Raw genomic sequence first — 22,089 nt, forward strand, 5'->3', positions numbered from 1 at the left:
CTAATGTAAACTAAACTGACAAATCTTCAGGCAGCGCAGCCGGGACCATGTGTGTCTACATCACGTTTTAAAAAAAAGTGCGTTGTTTCAATTAAATAACAAAATAATAAAAACCCGATGCTGTCGAAATTGTAATTCAATACTGGTCTTGCTTGCATGGTTCACAGAAAATTACTTAGACAACAGTTTTCAACGTGAAATAAATTTAAATTAAAAACCAGAACCGCAAATAGGCACCACTGTGAAACCAACTCGCAAAAAAGAAAAAAAAAAGAACTCGCCAGCCTCTACAGATAAAGGGTAAAAAAAATAATCCTTATTGCTGTAATATTTTTAGATCACAATCAGTTTAGTAATCCTACTCTGGGTCATCTTCCCTCACATTCTTGGGCTGCGCTTCATGTTTTCATGGAGAGAGATGAGAGCATCCACATGCTGATGAAGACTGGAGCTGTCAGGTGAGAGAGAGAGAATTACCTACGACTTGTCGACGTTTCTGTAATGTGTAGCGGTGAGTCTTCAGGTGTTGGTACAAATTAGACGTGTTTCCTCTGGATCTGGCTGCTGCACAGCGACACTATCTACATTTGGCTCCACGTCGTTTTTTTTTTTCAAACCCAAAGTCAGTCCAAACAACTGAACTACGATTCTTTTCTAATACCAGCTGCTCCGCTCCCTCTTCTGTTGTCATCTCAGCCATTTTCACACCGTGAACGAGACGCACTGAAAACTTTTTGCTCCTCACGACACCGCAGAGCACACACGCAGGGTTTGTTATTAGCAACCTGACGCTAGTTAGCTGCAGCAGTGCAGTGCATACATACTTGCTTCCTGTTGTCATTTCTGATTGGTCGCTGGCCCGGAATGCGAGACTCGAACCTTTTGATTGGCGGATAGGTCTGTCACTCATGCCGCGGAAAAACCTCAGCCCTGTGCGGTTCAGTTACCGCAGTAGTTAAAACCTCAATTTCGATGAGGTTTCGGTTAATCGTGCAGCCCTAGTCTGGTTGGTGCTCCAGCCTCCTCCTGGTTAAAAAGCAAAGGGGGAAAGAGAGCAGTTGAGCAAGGCACTGCCACCCACACCCTGCCTCCACCCATCAGACCCTGTGGTGGCAGCTGGTGGAGATGTTCCTGGACAGTAACATTGCTGGATGTTATTCAGGGTGTAATTGCAGAGTGTGGCCGATCAGCTGACTGCTCTTCTGTAATGGATTCAATATTATCTGTTGTCGTTTGTCCAGCAGTTTTTGTTACTTCAGTAGTTTGTGTTCACTGTAACACTGGACGAGAGACAGCTGTTCAACATAAACATCCACAGTTCACAGAGCAAACTGGAGCTTCAGAAACAGCAGCATTTATTTATTTCAGTGCTCTGCATCCATTGTGCTGTTCACTGGGCCCTGTATCCAGCTGGAGCAGCAGTGGTGAATGGATCTCTGTGCTTTTACTTGATAGAATACCAGTATGGATGCTGAATGGTTTACTGCAGTATCTACAACATGAACAGGGCTGCTGCTCACCTCAGAGCTGCTGAGTACGGTGGCCCTGAGGTGCAAAACACAACGGCAAATCAGAAAACACAACACAAAAAGAGAAAACACAACAGCAAAAGAGAAAACAAAACGCAAAAAGAGAAAACACAACGCCAAATCAGAAAACACAACACACAAAGAGAAAACACAACGCCAAATCAGAAAACACAACACAAAAAGAGAAAACACAACGCAAAAAGACAAAACACAACAGCAAAAGAGAAAACAAAACGCAAAAAGAGAAAACACAACGCCAAATCAGAAAACACAACACACAAAGAGAAAACACAACGCAAAAAGAGAAAACACAACGCCAAATCAGAAAACACAACGCCAAATCAGAAAACACAACACAAAAAGAGAAAACACAACGCAAAAAGACAAAACACAACGCCAAATCAGAAAACACAACACACAAAGAGAAAACACAACGCAAAAAGAGAAAACACAACGCCAAATCAGAAAACACAACGCAAAAAGAGAAAACACAACGCCAAATCAGAAAACACAACACAAAAAGAGAAAACACAACGCAAAAAGACAAAACACAACAGCAAAAGAGAAAACAAAACGCAAAAAGAGAAAACACAACGCCAAATCAGAAAACACAACACAAAAAGAGAAAACACAACGCAAAAAGAGAAAACACAACGCCAAATCAGAAAACACAACGCCAAATCAGAAAACACAACACAAAAAGAGAAAACACAACGCAAAAAGAGAAAACACAACGCCAAATCAGAAAACACAACACACAAAGAGAAAACACAACGCAAAAAGAGAAAACACAACGCCAAATCAGAAAACACAACGCAAAAAGAGAAAACACAACGCCAAATCAGAAAACACAACACAAAAAGAGAAAACACAACGGCAAAAGAGAAAACGGAAATCGGGTGACATCAGTCTTCTTCTTCTAATGATTTCCGGCAGGCTGTACGCTTGTTTAGCGCAATGCTGCCCCTTCAGGTTAAGTACTGGGTGACATCAGTCGTCGCTGATTGGACGAAAGAACTGGTCTGTCCTTTGAACCGGAAAGAGTCACAATTCGCCAGTAAAGCCTCGTTTCCACAGTTTCGGTACGGTTCAGGTCTGGTCAGTTCGGATCGGATATGCGGCGTTCTAGCCTGCGAAGCAGCGAGCCATCTGTGACGATCTGTTCCACCGGTCTCACCGCGACAACAACGCAAACCTTTCCAAAAAGTCTGCTGAACACCGGTCTTCACCGGAGGAGCAGCGGCTGCTTTCCATCACTGCAGAGGAGGTTCAACGGAACCGAACGGTGCCGTTAGAAATGGAAAAAAAGGGGGAAAAAATCACCGCAAATGGGAAAAAAAGGAAAAACAAAACCACCGTCGTCTCGGAGTGACTGCTCTCTATCGGCTCCAGACCCGGTCAGCACCGCGCAAAATGCAAGAAACTGAGGAGAGGCTGTGTGGACTGAGGCGGAGATGGAGGTGATGGTAAGTTTTAATACTCTGAACTGTACAACCACCAGTGTTACCATGCCGTTATCCACCACTGAAATCTGAGGTTTTTGTCTTACAAGTGTATCCACGCAGCGCGCTAGCTGGTTAGCATTAGCACGCGGCTAGGCTAGTTAGCTTTGCACCCAGCCATGTAGCATTGTTGCATGTGGTTTGTGTAACGTTTCTGCAGGAGGACAGGAGTCGTCCTCCTCTGGGCCCAGGGGTGGAGGAGAGAGATGTAGCGTCGTCAGGATGGAGCATCCACCTCCAGCCGGACTCTCCTGTGTTATGAAGCTCCAGCAGCTGGGAGGTGAGCAGCAGCTTTGTTCATGCTGTAGATAATTCAGGAAACAATTCAGCATCTATACTGGTATTCTATCAAGCAGAATTCTGTCAAGTATCACATAGATACGTTCACCACTGCTGCTCCAGCTGGATCCAGGGCCCAGTGTGCAGTACTGTTGATGCAGAGTAGTGAAATAAATCTCTGCTGCTGTCTCTGCAGCTCCAGTTTGCTCTGTGAACTGTGGATGTTTATGCTGAACAGCTGTCTCTCGTCCAGTGTTACAGTGAACACAAACTAGTGAAGTAGCAAAAACTGCTGGACAAAGGACAATAGATAATATTTAATCCATTACAGAAGTGCAGAGCCATCATCTGATCAGCCACACTCTGCATTTACACCCTGGGAATTATCTCCAGCAATGTTACTGTCCAAAATCGTCTCCACCAGCTGCCACCACAGGGTCTGATGGGTGGATGCAGGGTGTGGGTGTGGGTGGCAGTGCCTTGCTGAACTGCTCTTTTTCCCCCTTTGCTTTTAAACCAGGAGGAGGCTGGAGCACCAACCAGACCTGACGGAGCCCCTGAGAGAAATCCAGGCTTCAGGTGAGCTGGGAGCTGCATCGTGATGAACGGCATGTCCATCAGGAGGAGCGGCGTCTGAACCTGCAGTTCCTTGAAGATGAAGCAGGCTGAATGAGGCTGAATTGGCCTCTCAGCAGCACAGCAGAGCCAGGGCTTCAGACGTTCCTGCAGCGGGTCTCTCTGCTGGTCCAGACCCTGAGAACCCAGCGCTACACAGGAGTAACTCAACAACTAGTGGTGTTGATGTCCTTTCCAATAAAAACAGTTTTCACACCCATGTGTCTGAATTCACTGGTTCTTGCTCAACACAAGCACAGCAGTGTTTTTGCATTTGGCATTCCTTTTTAAGTAGTGGTAATGGAGATGTAAAGGTTGTACGTGGTGGTATTTTGAACATTTTACATGGTGATTATCATGAACTTCAATCCAGACAATTCTGCACTGTGACACAGTACATTAAGAGGGTCCTTTATGGAAACACACTTCAGTCTGACTGCAGTTGAAGAGCCAAAGGTAAGGTGGAGCCAGTATCATCTACATGTAGGGAGAAGCCAGTACTGATTTAATCTGACCCTGTTGCAGTTTTAAACACAACTGTCACTAAATACAGCCTTATAAAACAATTCTCCTGTCATCAACCAACTCTTCTGAGCTGGCCTCATGTTGACAAGCATGTAGTCTCTGCACAATTCCTAAGACCAGTCTGAAACGAAACCTTCAACAGCAAACTGTTTTGTCTGTCAGAAAAAAAAAATCTGAATTTTACCCAGTTATGAGCAGATCTGTGCCTCATATAGAACAGAATAGACTATTTATCTACGGGTGCAAATAAATGACATTGGCAAATAAAGAATAAGTAATCGAAATCAAAAAGAAAACATTGAACTGGATATACAACAGATCTACAATATAACACTAATACTATTAAAATATAACTGGAGCTATAATATATATAAACATGTACAGATATGGATGATCAAGGGTGTGTTTGTTTTGTTTTGTTTTTGCTTTTTTATACTACCCACACGTTTTCAGCACAGCGTTTTCAGCCACGGTGATTATAATTCGTGCAAATCGATATTCTAATCCTCTGAATTTCAGTCATTTCCTCGAGCAGAGGAGCTGGCAAGTGTCTTGGATCCATTGTTTTGGCGTCGCTGTGCTCTCTGCTGATTGGCTTCAGAAAAATTAAACTTATTGGCTGTGTTTTTCAGAGGGCAGAGCTTATTAACATCTTATAAAACGCCGTAAAAATCGCGCGTCTTGCTGGTTTAAAACGCACGTTTTTTACGGCATTTTATTAAAAAAACAGGCGTTTTTTACTGCATCTTAAGGATCAGAAGCATTGGATTAGTGGCGAACTGTGACTCTTTCCGGTTCAAAGGACAGACCAGTTCTTTCGTCCAATCAGCGACGACTGATGTCACCCACTACTTAACCTGAAGGGGCAGCATTGCGCTAAACAAGCGACCAGCCTGCCGGAAATCATTAGAAGAAGAAGACTGATGCACCCGATTTCCGTTTTCTGATTTGCCGTTGTGTTTTCTCTTTTTGTGTTGTGTTTTCTCTTTTGCTGTTGTGTTTTCTCTTTTTGTGTTGTGTTTTCTGATTTGGCGTTGTGTTTTCTCTTTTTGTGTTGTGTTTTCTGATTTGGCGTTGTGTTTTCTCTTTTTGTGTTGTGTTTTCTGATTTGGCGTTGTGTTTTCTCTTTTTGCGTTGTGTTTTCTCTTTGTGTGTTGTGTTTTCTGATTTGGCGTTGTGTTTTCTGATTTGGCGTTGTGTTTTCTCTTTTTGCGTTGTGTTTTCTCTTTTTGTGTTGTGTTTTCTGATTTGGCGTTGTGTTTTCTCTTTTTGCGTTGTGTTTTCTCTTTGTGTGTTGTGTTTTCTGATTTGGCGTTGTGTTTTCTCTTTTTGCGTTTTGTTTTCTCTTTTGCTGTTGTGTTTTCTCTTTTTGTGTTGTGTTTTCTGATTTGCCGTTGTGTTTTGCACCTCAGGGCCACCGTAGCTGAGGCTTCATAACACAGGACAGTCTGGCTGGAGGTGGAGGTGGAGTGGATGCTCCATCCTGCTCCTCCCTTCTCCACCCCTGGGCCCAGAGAAGGACTCCTGGTCCAGAAGTGACTCCTGTCCGCCTGCAGAAACGTTACACAAACCACACTTCATACAACACGACAATGCTACATGGAATATGAAGTCCAGCTGGGTGTAAAGCCTAGCCGCGTGCTAATGCTAACCAGCTAGCGTGCTTACCATCAAAACTTAGCATCAGCGCCACCTCAGATGGGCGGCCGTGCCGTGCTGTCCTCACAGCCTCCTCTGCCTTCACTCGCTGGTCTATGATCATAAATTCGGTCCATGGCGTCAAACCACCGCCGGTTTTTCGGCTGTTGTGATCCTTTTTTTTTTTTTTTTTTTTTTTTGTAATCTCTCCTCAGTTTCTTGCATTTTGCGCGGTGCTGACTAGGGTCTGGAGCCAACAGACAGCAGCCGCTCACTCGAACAGATCCTAACAGAAGGCTGGCTCGCAGGCTTGGGTTAGCCGTTTCCGAGCCGCACCGGAAGTTGCTATGCCAGCTGAGACAGAACGCGGAAATGTTGCGTGCATATGGGCCAGTAGTTACAAAAAATGACCAGCAGGGGTCACCCTGTATTGATCTCATCATCACTCCGAATTTATACCCTTAATGTCTTAAATAATCAATAGAAATGTGGATTTACTGAAAAATAAAAACATATCATGTGGTTATTTCTAGTTATTACAGCCTTCACTGGACTGTAGCCTCATCATCTGTAATTAGTGGATTAACTCAGTGGAGTTATGCAGATTATTGTTATATTATTTTCATATTTTTACCACGTAAATATCATAAAACCAGGACAACAGCAGGCTTCAATACACATTTCAAATGGTTCCTCTGATAGAGAAGCATCTCAGTTCATTACCATATATGACATGATCACTGAAACTGGAGCCATTACAGTCAGAATGGTCTTTTTGTTATTGTACTATATTTATCAACATAAATCCACAGGCCGACTTTTACCCAGTATGACAACATTCTGAGAGCATGGGATCACACTGCTGACATGAGACGACCAGAAAGGATACTGACCATTCCCAAGCACAGATAAAGAGGACTGATGTTCATCTCAGATTTTACATGATTATTGTCCAGAACAAGGGAAGTGTGGTCAAACACTGTTATATTTGTTGTGCCTGCACTGGAGAGGAGAAACTAGCCAATTTCATTGTACACTGTATAACAACAATAAGACCATTCTGACTCCAGTTTCAGAATGGCTCCAGTTTCAGTGATCATGTCATATGTGGGAATGAATTATGATGCTTCTCTGTCAGAAGTACCGTTTGAAACGTGTATTGAAGCGAGCTGTTGTCCTGGATTTATGATATTTACGTGGCAACACATGAAAACAGTCCTACAACTTGCAGAACTCCACTGTGTTCCTCCACTGATCACAGATGATTGACGCTACAGTCCACTGAGAGCTTGACTAATAAACAACCGTATAACATTTATTTTTTTTTCACATTTCGATTGATTAAGACATTGAGCACGGAACACTGAGAGATGAGGAGATCAATACATGGCGACTCCTGCTGGTCATTTTTTGTAACTACTTTCATGAAGTCAGGAGTCGAAAACATGCAGTTCAGAGGCCAACAATTACAACCAAAGAGCAGCAAAGCACTGAGTCATCATATTTGCGTAGTAGTAATATAGCTACGATGAGATATTTGCAGTCCTGACAGGAGGCTGGAGCAGCTGCAGTCAGAAAGAATCGTGTAAAGACTTTTACTCTGAAGAGCACGGTGCAAACATGAGCCAATCAGGAGCGAGAAGTGTTAAGCCCCGCCCACCTGTCAACAAAGAAAAAACAAGTCGAAAATCCATTTTGTCAGTCAGAACGGAAAAACGAAAAAACGAGTTGAATTCTCGTTTTTTCGTTTTGTGAAAAAACGAAAAAACGAGAAAATGACCCGTTTTTTGGATTCTGATGATGTCAATTTAACAGGAAATCAAACTGATAAAACGTACCTTGGTCAGGGGCCAAAAGTATAATCTGTTTTTCTGACCAAACCAACAAACGAAAATGGAAAAAAATGGCTCAATTTTCCTTTTTTCGTTTTCAACCAAAAACGAAAAAACGGTTTTTTCTTTCTCAATTCAAAACCAAAAACAAAACCAACAAAAGCAAATTACGGCCGAATTTTGTTTTTTGGATTTCAATTTTTAGTTTTTTCGTTTCAGGTCTCAAAACGAAAAAAACGGAAGCACGTGACCCCTGACGTCACGGGTCAAATGGACTCCCTACCAAAATAAAAGCCTTACTAATAAATGGGTAATAAAAGATAAATTATGTCAAATAGCGTTTTTATTTTTGCACAGCATTTATTGCATACATTACTAGGCTTGTAATAATGTTGGAAAATAATAATAATTATTATTATTATTAACAACAATACCACTACTATTGCTACTACTACTACTACTACTACTACTACTACTACTATAATAATAATAATAATAATAATAATAATAATAATAATAATAATTACAGGTCTGCTGCCTGGCCTGCATACATCTAATTCGAGTGTTCACCTTTTCGATAAGTGTGACATGTCTGTTGATCATAAAATACGTGGGTCATTTTAACTTTGTGACATGTCAGCTGCATGGCATGTGCTGATGAGAAACGTTTCCCTTTTTCGCCCAGTAGATGGCAGTGTGAGCCAATTTAGAAGAAAATCCAGTACTCAGTTGAGGGACTGACGGCCCGAACGCACTGGACGCGGTAGCACCGCGCACACGGTAGCGCCGCGCACGGCGCTTCTGATCGCCTCCCATGTTAACCTATCTGACTGGCCGCACACAATGCGCACAGTGGCGCCGCACGCCCACTCCGCTTCGTTCTATTTTTCACGCGAGCGCCGAGAGCGGCAACTGTCAAGCTGGATCAAGCAGATCGGACCAGACAGGAAGTCGGAAACAGAAAAGGCAAGAGAATCCGGTCAATTTTCAAAATAAAATAAATTAAATGACGATTAGTTACGGTGTTGCTCGTCCGTCTGTCACGTCTGTCACTGGGTCTAATCACAAGAGAGATGGACACACACTCACACAAACAGACGCGCGCGCGCACACACACGCGCACACACACACACACACACACACACACACGCACACACAGCGACAGAGATTCGCGTGATGCAGAAAAAAAGAGGACAGGAGGAGAAAAAGTCTCTCCACAGGTCACCAGAACACACACATCCATCCTGGCAGAGCGAGACAGAGGAAAACCGAGAGCAGACAGATCCAGCCGAGTGCAGTCGATGTGTGACCAGCGCAGAGAGCGCAGGCAGCAGATGCGCCTCCAATACGAACAGCCAAGCGCCGGCGCGGAGACTTCGCGGCGCGTGCGGTGCCTCCGCTACGCTTCCGTGTCCAGTGCGTTCTGGCCGTAAGGATCTTACAATGTTCATATGCTCCTATGGACAAACAGCGGCATGCTCCTCTTTCTTCTTTCTTTCTTCTTCATTCCAGACTCGAAATGGTCCATAAAATTACTCACAAATACTAAAGACAGCAACAAAACAGAAAAAGAGCACGACACATATAAACTAAACACTCTCTCCAGTGTCTCCAGAGCACAGAAGTGTACCAGACACTGCTCTGCCCAGGTTTGACAGAAGCTTGAATAATTTTATCATCAGAGTCCATGAGTCGCTTAATAAACTTAAAAATAAAATTTCTAATAACAGCATTCAGTGTTCTGACATTATTTTGCACAAACAACCGGCTTGCACTGGTCCACTGACGGACCTTCATTAGAAGCCTAAAGGCATCATTGTATGCCACATGCAACTTTTTAAATTTGGCTTTTGTGTAGCTACACCACAAGCATTGTTGTTAATAATAATTATTATTATTTTCTAACATTATTACAAGCCTAGCAGTGTATGCAATAAATGCTGTGCAAAAATAAAAACGCTATTTAACGCAATTTATCTTTTATTGCCCATTTATTAGTAAGGCTTTTATTTTGGTAGGGAGTCCATTTGACCCGTGACGTCAGGGGTCACGTGCTTCCGTTTTTTCGTTTTGAGACCTGAAACGAAAAAACTAAAAATTGAAATCCAAAAAACAAAATTCGGCCGTAATTTGCTTGTGTTGGTTTTGTTTTTGGTTTTGAATTGAGAAAGAAAAAAACGTTTTTTCGTTTTTTGGTTGAAAACGAAAAAAGGAAAATTGAGCCATTTTTTCCATTTTCGTTTGTTGGTTGGGTCAGAAAAACAGATTATACTTTTGGCCCCTGACCATTTACACTGGATTACATAGCGCCCCACAGCTTCTTGCCCCTACCGGAAGTCAGCGCCAATTTGCCATGGCGCCGCTGCTGTCCGCCGAGCAGTGAGCGGTCTAGTAATTCTATACGTCATTGGAGCAGTCTCTTTCATGCTTCCGTTTCTGCTCCTGCTTCTTCTTCTTCAAATAATTTCCGGCAGGCTGTACGCCAGATAAGCGTAATGCTGCCCTCTCCTGTTCACTCTTCATACTTCACTTTATGCTTGCATAGAGGTTGGTAGAAAGAAGAAACTTCATAACTGCCTTATCTATCAATGGCGAGTTCAGCCCAGAAGACAATATCACCTTTACAGAAAATGTTGTTAGCTGATGTGCAGGCGAGAGAGGGGACGCTTGTCCTTTCTGAAGCCCAACACCATCTCCTTCACATTAATTCAGAGGTTATTGTGGCGGCTGGTCAAAAGGGGGCGCTGGGGCGCCGCCCTCATCAGTCTATAGTCAGTCAGTACAATCAGTCTACACGATTTTCAGAAAATATAAGATTTCGAGTGTATAATTTCTATGTATAATATATGTGTAAAATGTATTGTCAGCCTTGTGCAAATAAAATGCATTACATTGTTTCTTTTTAATAATTTTTCATGGTATTTCTGTATGAATAACTCTTCCTGGTTTTGAGGCCGCTGGGACACATTCACCAAGAGATACAGTAGGTGGTGGTATGCACTTAAGGACACAGTACCTTTTGTTAGTTTGATTTCCTGTCAAATTGACATAATCAGATACCAATAAATGGGTGATTTTCTTGTTTATTCGTTTTAGGACACTGTAGTATCGTAATAAATCATTAAACTGTTTTGGTAGATTTACATATTTACAGTTGCTACTGTGTACATCCATTGATGTCATTATGTTCGGCAGTGTTTGTTATTTGTAGTTCAGCAGCGCCTGCAAAACAATACCACCGTCAATCCAGCAGAGGGCGCATTGTGATTGTTAGAAGCTCAGTGCAGTGTGCAGTATAGAGAAGAAGAGCATGAGAATGGAATCTCCGAGTTACAAGGCATGTTGTTTTTTGGACTTATCATTAAAAGACAAGCAACACAATTTCACGTGTGGACAGTGAATCTTTTTAGAGGATATAACAGACACAAACGAAAAAATGAGAATTCAACTCACTTTTTCATTTTTCCGTTCTGACTGACAAAACGGATTTCCACTCATTTTTTCCTTTTTTGACAGGTGGGCGGGGCTTAACACTTCTCGCTTCTGATTGCCTCATGTTTGCATTGTGCTCTTCAGAGTAAAAGTCTATCTTTACAAGATTCTGACTGCAGCTGCTCCAGCCTCCTGTCAGGACTGCAAATATCTCATTGTAGCTGTCACTACGCACACATGATTACTCTGTGCTTTGCTGCTCTTTGGTCCAGATTGTTGGGCGCTAAACTGCATTTTTTCGACTGAAGACTTCATGAAAGTAGTTACAAAAAATGTCCAGCAGGGGTCGCCCTGTATTGATCTCATCATCACTCCTTAATTTCTTAATTATCCATAGGAATGTGGATATACTGAAAAATAAAACATATCCTGTGGTTGTTTCTAATTAATCACGCCTTCATTGGACTGTAGCCTCATCATCTGTGATTAGTGGATTAACTCAGTGGAGTTATGCAGATTATGGTTACATTATTTTCATTTTTTTTCCATGTAAATATCATAAAACTAGGACAACAGCAGGCTTCAATGTACATTTCAAATGGTTCTTCTGATAGAGAAGCATCTCAGTTCATTTCCACATATGATCACTGAAACTGGAGCCATTACAGTCAGAATGGTCTTATTGTTATTATACAGTGTACAATGAGATTCTAGAGTTTCTCCTTTCCCGTGCAGGCACAACCAATATAACAAAATAACAAATATACAATATAAATATCACAAAGGATACATTTTTTTTTTTTTTTTTTGTAAATGTGAAAGAATTTTAAAGAACAATATGTAAAAAGGATTGTATGCTTTACTGTGACTGTTTTGCACTGGGTGAGTGGATATGACTCAGTGAACAGCAGCAGAGACTGAGCTGAATTATATTGCTGAGTAGTTTTTTGTTATATTGCTGAGTAGTTTTTTCATGTTTAGGATGGTGATGGCTCTTGGAAAGAAGCAGTTTGCAGGCTGTTTGTCATCACTTTAACACATCTGTAAAGCCTCTCAGAGGGCAACAGATCAACAAGCTGAGAACTGGATGTGATCTGTCCTTGATGAGATTCTGAGTTCTGCTGAGGCACCGGGTACAGTAGATATGAGGGAGGGGAGAGGACAGCCAACAGTCCTCTTTGCTGATATGTGCCATAAAGGTTTTAGAACATAAAACCATATTAACCTGGATTAAACATATTTTTGTTTAGAAATAAAAATCTAAGAGACCTCATGTAAATGGTAAATGGTAAATGGACTACACTTGTATAGCGCTTTTTACCCTGCTTGGCAGAGCCCAAAGCGCTTCACACTGCAATATCACATCAACCCTTTCACACCATACTGGGTGGTGGTAAGCTACTGCTGTAGCCACAGCTGCCCTGGGGCAGACTGACGGAAGCGAGGCTGCCAATCTGCGCCATCGGCCCCTCCGACCACTACCAACCACTCACTCTCACAACTTTCATACTAGGCAAGGTGGGTGAAGTGTCTCATGTGACCAAAGACCAAAACCAACCATGAACCCAGTCTGGATGAGCAGCTCCTCAAATCCTGATCGGGTCAAATTGTCTCTTTTAACCACATTCAAACTAAAAAAGGCCGATTGTTTGCAGTGCTGTCAACAAAGCAAACCGTTCCAACTTTAACAAAAGTAAAATATAAAACATGCTTTGTCTTATTTCACACTCCCTATATGTGCATTCATAGTTTTCATACCTTCACTGAAAATCTATCATGTAGACAGTCATGAAAATAGAACTAAATGGACGTCTCTGGCTGTTTCTAGACCATGCAAGGTTAGTGTGACATCTTGAAGACATTTTAACCCTATGCTGTAGAAGCTGGTTCAAGCCTCTAAGTTGATTTTTGAAGATTTTACAGGCCCAGTGCAGAATCTGTCAGTGGATGACAGATTCCGGCATTCACTGACGGATCCTGCAAAGTGAGCTCTAACTCTGCATTGGAAAGACCGAGGGTGCTGGGGATGGGCTCAAATTAAAGCATGTGACAGAGTGAACAATACGAAACCCTGTTTGAGTCAGTGTGACCTTGGGTTGCCAAGTTATAGGTCTTTAAATGTCGACATGTTTGCGTTACAATAACTAAGCCAATGAGCTAGACCAATAACTCGTTAAGTCAACGAGCTAGACAAGTGGGATTTGGACTAAATGGATGTCTCTGGCTGTTTCTAGACCGTGCAAGGTTAGGATGACCATTTGAAGACATTTTAACCCTATGCTGTAGAAGTTGGTTCAAGCCTCTAAGTTGATTTTTGAAGATTTTACAGTCCCAGTGCAGAATCTGTCAGTGGATGACAGATTCCGACATTCACTGACGGATCCTGCAAAGTGAGCTCTAACTCTGCACTGGAAAGTCCCAAGGTGCTGGGGATGGGCTCAAATTAAAGCATGAGACGGACTGAACTAGACGAAACCCTGTTTGAGTCGATGTGACCTTGGTTTGCCAAGTTATAGGTCTTTGAAGGTCGACATGTTTGATTTGCAATAACTGGTCAAGTCAATGAGCTAGAGAAGTGGGATTTGGACTAAATGGACTTCTCTGGCTGTGTCTAGACAGTGCAAGGTTAGTATGACCCTTGAAAGACATTTTAACCCTGTGCTTTAGAAGTTGGTTCAAGCCTCTCAGTTGATTTTTGAAGATTTTACAGGAACAGTGCAGAATCTGTCAGTGGATGCCAGATTCCGACATTCGCTGACAGATTCTGCAAAGTGAGCTCTAGCTCTGCATTGGAAAGTTCCAAGGTGCTGGGGATGGTCTTAAATTAAAGCACGAGACAGACTGAACAATACGAAAGCCTCTTTGAGTCAATGTGACCTTGGGTTGCCAAGTTATAGGTCTTTGAAGGTCGACATGTTTGGGTTGCAATAACTGGTTAAGTCAATGAGCTAGAGAAGTGGGATTTGGACTAAATTGACTTCTCTGGCTGTTTCTAGACAATGCAATGTTAGTATGACCCTTTAAAGACATTTTAACCCTGTGCTTTAGAAGTTGGTTCAAGCCTCTAAGTTGATTTTTGAAGATTTCACAGGCCCCGTGCAGAATTTGTCAGTGGATGACACATTCTGAAATTCGCTGCCAGATTCTGTAAAGTGAGCTCTAACTCTGCATTGGAAAGACCTGAGGTGCTGGGGATGGGCTCAAATTAAAGCATGAGATGGACTGAACAACACAAAACTCTGTTTGAGTCAGAATGACCATGGCTTGCCAAGTTATAGGTCTTTGAACGTCGAAGTGTGGGTTTGTAATAACTCGTTAAGTCAATGAGCTAGAGAAGTGGGATTTGGACTAAATGGACTTCTCTGGCTGTTTCTAGACAGTGCAAGGTTAGGATGACCCTTGAAAGACATTTTAACCCTGTGCTTTAGAAGTTGGTTCAACCCTCTCAATTGATTTTTGAAGATTTTACAGGCCCAGTGCAGAATCTGTCAGTGGATGCCAGATTCCGACATTCGCTGACAGATTCTGCACAGTGAGCTCTAACTCTGCATTGGAAAGTTCCAAGGTGCTGGGGATGGTCTTAAATTAAAGCATGAGACAGACTGAACAATACGAAAGCCTGTTTGAGTCGATGTGACCATGGGTTGCCACGTTATAGGTCTTTGAAGTTCGACGTGATTGGTTTGCAATAACTGGTTGAGTCAATGAGCTAGAGAAGTGGGATTTGGACTAAATGGACTTCTCTGGCTGTTTCTAGACAGTGCAAGGTTAGTATGACCCTTGAAAGACATTTTAACCCTGTGCTTTAGAAGTTGGTTCAAGCCTCTCAGTTGATTTTTGAAGATTTTACAGGCCCAGTGCAGAATCTGTCAGTGGATGCCAGATTCCGACATTCGCTGACAGATTCTGCAAAGTGAGCTCTAACTCTGCATTGGAAAGTTCCAAGGTGCTGGGGATGGTCTTAAATTAAAGCACGAGACAGACTGAACAATACGAAAGCCTCTTTGAGTCAATGTGACCTTGGGTTGCCAAGTTATAGGTCTTTGAAGGTCGACATGTTTGGGTTGCAATAACTGGTTAAGTCAATGAGCTAGAGAAGTGGGATTTGGACTAAATTGACTTCTCTGGCTGTTTCTAGACAATGCAATGTTAGTATGACCCTTTAAAGACATTTTAACCCTGTGCTTTAGAAGTTGGTTCAAGCCTCTAAGTTGATTTTTGAAGATTTCACAGGCCCCGTGCAGAATTTGTCAGTGGATGACAGATTCTGAAATTCGCTGCCAGATTCTGTAAAGTGAGCTCTAACTCTGCATTGGAAAGACCTGAGGTGCTGGGGATGGGCTCAAATTAAAGCATGAGATGGACTGAACAACACAAAACTCTGTTTGAGTCAGAATGACCATGGCTTGCCAAGTTATAGGTCTTTGAACGTCGAAGTGTGGGTTTGTAATAACTCGTTAAGTCAATGAGCTAGAGAAGTGGGATTTGGACTAAATGGACTTCTCTGGCTGTTTCTAGACAGTGCAAGGTTAGGATGACCCTTGAAAGACATTTTAACCCTGTGCTTTAGAAGTTGGTTCAACCCTCTCAATTGATTTTTGAAGATTTTACAGGCCCAGTGCAGAATCTGTCAGTGGATGCCAGATTCCGACATTCGCTGACAGATTCTGCACAGTGAGCTCTAACTCTGCATTGGAAAGTTCCAAGGTGCTGGGGATGGTCTTAAATTAAAGCATGAGACAGACTGAACAATACGAAAGCCTGTTTGAGTCGATGTGACCATGGGTTGCCACGTTATAGGTCTTTGAAGTTCAACGTGATTGGTTTGCAATAACTGGTTGAGTCAATGAGCTAGAGAAGTGGGATTTGGACTAAATGGACTTCTCTGGCTGTTTCTAGACCGTGCAAGGTTAGGATGACCCTTTAAAGACATTTTAACCCTGTGCTTTAGAAGTTGGTTCAACCCTCTCAGTTGATTTTTGAAGATTTTACAGTCCCAGTGCAGAATCTGTCAGTGGATGACAGATTCCGACATTCACTGACGGATCCTGCAAAGTGAGCTCTAACTCTGCACTGGAAAGTTCCAAGGTGCTGGGGATGGGCTCAAATTAAAGCATGAGACGGACTGAACTAGACGAAAGCCTGTTTGAGTCGATGTGACCTTGGTTTGCCAAGTTATAGGTCTTTGAAGGTCGACATGTTTGATTTGCAATAACTGGTCAAGTCAATGAGCTAGAGAAGTGGGATTTGGACTAAATGGACTTCTCTGGCTGTGTCTAGACAGTGCAAGGTTAGTATGACCCTTGAAAGACATTTTAACCCTGTGCTTTAGAAGTTGGTTCAAGCCTCTCAGTTGATTTTTGAAGATTTTACAGGCCCAGTGCAGAATCTGTCAGTGGATGCCAGATTCCGACATTCGCTGACAGATTCTGCACAGTGAGCTCTCAGTCTGCATTGGAAAGTTCCAAGGTGCTGGGGATGGGCTCAAATTAAAGCATGAGACGGACTGAACAATGCGAAAGCCTGTTTGAGTCAATGTGACCTTGGGTTGCCAAGTTAGAGGTCTTGGAATGTTGACATGTTTGGGTTGCAATAACTGGTTAAGTCAATGAGCTCGAGAAGTGGGATTTGGACTAAATGGACTTCTCTGGCTGTTTCTAGACAATGCAATGTTAGTATGACCCTTTAAAGACATTTTAACCCTGTGCTTTAGAAGTTGGTTCAACCCTCTCAGTTGATTTTTGAAGATTTCACAGGCCCCGTGCAGAATCTGTCAGGGGATGCCAGATTCCGACATTCGCTGACAGATTCTGCAAAGTGAGCTCCAACTCTGCATTGGAAAGTCCCAAGGTGCTGGGGATGGGCTCAAATTAAAGCATGAGATGGACTGAACAACACAAAACTCTGTTTGAGTCAGAATGACCATGGCTTGCCAAGTTATAGGTCTTTGAACGTCGAAGTGTGGGTTTGTAATAACTCGTTAAGTCAATGAGCGTGAGAAGTGGGATTTGGACCAAATGGACTTCTCTGGCTGTTTCTCGACAGTGCAAGGTTAGTATGAACCTTTAAAGACATTTTAACCCTGTGCTTTAGAAGTTGGTTCAACCCTCTCAGTTGATTTTTGAAGATTTCACCGGCCCCATGCAGAATTTGTCAGTGGATGACAGATTCTGAAATTCGCTGCCAGATTCTGTAAAGTGAGCTCTAACTCTGCATTGGAAAGACCTGAGGTGCTGGGGATGACTCAAATTAAAGCATGAGATGGACTGAACAACACAAAACTGTGTTTGAGTCAGAGTGACCTTGGGTTTCCAAGTTATAGGTCTCTGAACGTCGACGTGTGGGTTTGCAGTAACTGTTTAAGTCAATGAGCTGGAGAAGTGGGATTTGGACTAAATGGACTTTTCTGGTTTTTTCTAGACAGTGCAAGGTTAGTATGAACCTTGAAAGACATTTTAACCCTGTGCTTTAGAAGTTGGTTCAAGCCTCTCAGTTGATTTTTGAAGATTTTACAGGCCCAGTGCAGAATCTGTCAGTGGATGCCAGATTCCGACATTCGCTGACAGATTCTGCAAAGTGAGCTCTAACTCTGCATTGGAAAGTTCCAAGGTGCTGGGGATGGTCTTAAATTAAAGCATGAGACGGACTGAACTATACGAAACCCTGTTTGAGTCGATGTGACCTTGGTTTTCCAAGTTATAGGTCTTTGAAGGTCGAAATGTTTGATTTGCAATAACTGGTTAAGTCAATGAGCTGGAGAAGTGGGATTTGGACTAAATGGACTTCTCTGGCTATTTTTAGAGAGTGCAAGGTTAGTATGAAACTTTAAAGACATTTTAACCCTATGCTTTAGAAGTTGGTTCAACCCTCTCAGTTGATTTTTGAAGATTTTACAGGCCCAGTGCAGAATCTGTCAGTGGATGCCAGATTCCGACATTCGCTGACAGATTCTGCAAAGTGAGCTCTAACTCTGCATTGGAAAGTTCCAAGGTGCTGGGGATGGTCTTAAATTAAAGCATGAGACGGACTGAACTATACGAAACCCTGTTTGAGTCGATGTGACCTTGGTTTTCCAAGTTATAGGTCTTTGAAGGTCGAAATGTTTGATTTGCAATAACTGGTTAAGTCAATGAGCTGGAGAAGTGGGATTTGGACTAAATGGACTTCTCTGGCTATTTTTAGAGAGTGCAAGGTTAGTATGAAACTTTAAAGACATTTTAACCCTATGCTTTAGAAGTTGGTTCAACCCTCTCAGTTGATTTTTGAAGATTTTACAGGCACAGTGCAGAATCTGTCAGCAGTAACTGACAGCAGCAATCTTTCAACAATCCCAGTTTGAGCAGTTTTTCATGAAATAACAAAAATAAGTTCATCAACGTGCTCCCCAGCTCGAGAGAAAGCAGTTTTGGGTAAAGAGTGATGAAAGTTGAAAAACTGTGAGTTCCCGTGAATGAATCAAGTGGAAACTGGTTGTAAGTGATAAATCCAACATAAGTAAGCTTCAACAATCCCAGTTTGAGGAGTTTTTCATGAAATATCAAAAATGAGTTTCAAAAACGCACTTCCCAGCTCGAAAGAAAGCAGTTTTGGGTAAAGAGTAAAGTAAGTTGAAAAACTGTGAGTTCCAGTGAATGAAACAAGTGAAAACTGCTTGTAAGTGATAAATCCATCATATTTAAGCGTCAACAGCCCCAGTTTGAGCAGTTTTTCATGAAATATCCAAAAGTTCAAAAACGAGCTCCCCAGCTCGACAGAAAGCAGTTTTGGGGAAAGAGTGATGAAAGTTGAAAAACTGTGAGTTGTCATGAATGAATCAAGTGGAAACTGCTTGTAAGTGATAAATCCATCATATTTAAGCTTCAACAATCCCAGTTTGGGCAGTTTCTCATGAAATATCCAAAAGTTTGAAAAACGCACTTCCCAGCTCCAGAGAAATCAGTTTTGGGTAAAGAGTAATGAAAGTTGAAAAACTGTGAGTTCCCGTGAATGAATCAAGTGTAAACTGCTATTGTAAACTGCTTGTAAGCGATAACTGCTTGTAAATATGATGATATTTAAGCTTCAACAATCCCAGTTTGAGCAGTTTTTCATGAAATATCAAAAATAAGTTTCAAAAATGCGCTTCCCAGCTCGAAAGAAAGCAGTTTTGGGTAAAGAGTAATGTAAGTTGAAAAACTGTGAGTTCCCGTGAATGAATCAAGTGGAAACTGCTTGTAAGTGATAAATCCATCATATTTAAGCTTCAACAGTCCCAGTTTGAGCAGTTTTTCATGAAATATCAAAAAAGTTTCAAAAACGAGCTCCCCAGCTCGAGAAAACACTGTTTTGAGAACACATTGATGAAAATTGAAAAACTGTGAGTTCCCGTGAATGATACAAGTGGAAACTGCTTGTAAGTGATAAATCCATCATATTTAAGCTTCAACAGTCCCAGTTTGAGCAGTTTTTCATGAAATATCAAAAAAGTTTCAAAAACGAGCTCCCCAGCTCGAGAAAACACTGTTTTGAGAACACATTGATGAAAATTGAAAAACTGTGAGTTCCCGTGAATGATACAAGTGGAAACTGCTTGTAAGTGATAAATCCATCATATTTAAGCTTCAACAGTCCCAGTTTGAGCAGTTTTTCATGAAATATCAAAAATAAGTTCAAAAACGCGCTTCCCAGTTCAAAAGAAAGCAGATTTGGGTAAAGAGTAATGTAAGTTGAAAAACTGTGAGTTCCCGTGAATGAAACAAGTGAAAACTGCTTGTAAGTGATAAATCCATCATATGTAGGCTTCAACAGCCCTAGTTTGAGCAGTTTTTCTTGACATATCCAAAAGTTCAAAAACGCGCTCCCCAGTTTGAGAAACCGCTGTTTTGAGAACACATTGATGAAAGTTGAAAAACTGTGAGTTCCCGTGAATGATACAAGTGGAAACTGCTTGTAAGTGATAAATCCAACATATTTAAGCTTCAACAATCCCAGTTTGAACAGTGTTTCATGAAATATCAAAAAAGTTTCAAAAACGAGCTCCCCAGCTCCAGAAAACGCTGTTTTGACAACACATTGATGAAAGTTGAAAAACTGTGAGTTTTCTCAAGCTGGGGAGCTCATTTTTGAAACTTTTCGATATTTCATGAGAAACTGCTCAAACTGGGATTGTTAAAGCTTAAATATGATGGATTTATCTCTTCAATTTTCAATTCAATCAATTCATTTTTGTATAGTCCAGTGTCACAACAGTTGCCTCAGTGGGCTTCAAGATGTTGCATTGGTTGGTAAAAATAAAAACAGTGAATAAGCATAATGTTTATGTCAAATTCATAGTAACGAGACAAAACGAAGCAACCACCACCTTTGACCCTCACATCCAGCAAGAAAAAACTCCAAAAACCCAGTGGGAAAAGAAGAAATCTCCACAGTATGGACGGATCCCACTCCCAGGGATGGACAGCTTTGGCAACAGCTTGCATGAGACAATAAGAAGTAAAGCCTAGGACAATGTTGAGTACAGTCCATTGGACGGTCCAGCACAAGAACCACGGATCCCAGAAGTAGAACCAAAGCCAGTCCGTGGGCACAGCACCGACAGGAGTGTCCTCCCGGTCCGGACGGAGCTTGATCGTCGGCCCATACTGGAGTCAGCAACTGAAACTGGAGAAGACTCCCCCTCGAGGGGGGGACAACAGGTAAAAAGCAATGAACGGACTAAAGGGAATAACATTCAGACATTAGAGGACAGGGCTCAGTGCACCGTACGTCCCACAGCATTCTAGCTCCTGGGGCAGCTTTGTGGATAGTTTAGTATTTAAACTAGTATTTAGTTAGTATAGTTTAGATAGTTTAGTTTAGTTTAGTTTAGTTTCGTTTAGTTTAGTTTGGTTTAGTTTAGTTTAGTTTAGTTTAGTTTAGTTTAGTTTAGTTTAGTTTAGTTTAGAATCCCTAGCTGACCTGATCATAGGCTGCATCGAAGAGAAACGTCTTGAGCCTAACCTTAAATGTGGAGATTGTGTCTGCCTCTTTGACACCACTTGGAAGCTGGTTCAATAAAAACGGTGCCTGATAGCTAAAGGCTCTTTCACCTCATGTCCATTTAGAGACCCGAGGAGTCACCAGTAACAATGCATTTTGAGAGTGAAGTGCTCTGATTGGTTGATAAGGTGTTAAAGCATCTTGGAGATAGGTCGGAGCCATCCCATTTAGGATTTTGTAAGTGAGGAGAAGGATTTTAAATCTAACTCTAAACTCGACAGGAAACCAGTGAAGAGATTTTAGAACGGGAGTAATGTGTTTGCGTCTTCGAGTTCCGGTTAATAATCTGGCGGCTGCATTTTGAAGCAACTGAAAGTTTTTTAATGCACTTTTTGGGCAGGCTGCAAGAAGGGAGTTGCAGTAGTCCAGTCTAGTAGAAACAAATGCATGGATGAGTTTTTCTGCATCGCTTCTAGGTAGAATGTTTCATATTTGTAGCTATGTTGCGCAAGTGGAAATATGCTGTTTTACAAGCCAGGTTGATGTGTGCTTTAAAGGAGATATCCTGATCAAATAAGATCCCGAGGTTCCTGACAGTAGAGGAGGAGGATACACTGACGTTATCTAAGGTGATAATCTGTTCAGATAGACACTCTCTCAGTTTATGGGGGCCTAGTATAATGACCTCTGTATTGCCAGGATTAAGACGGAGATAGTTCGTAGTCATCCTGGTTTTGATTTCTCTGATACAGTCACTGAGTCTGTCTATTTGATTAGTTT

The sequence above is a fragment of the Salarias fasciatus genome, chromosome 20, assembly GCF_902148845.1.
Source record: "Salarias fasciatus chromosome 20, fSalaFa1.1, whole genome shotgun sequence".
Classification (NCBI taxonomy): Eukaryota; Metazoa; Chordata; class Actinopteri; order Blenniiformes; family Blenniidae; genus Salarias; species Salarias fasciatus.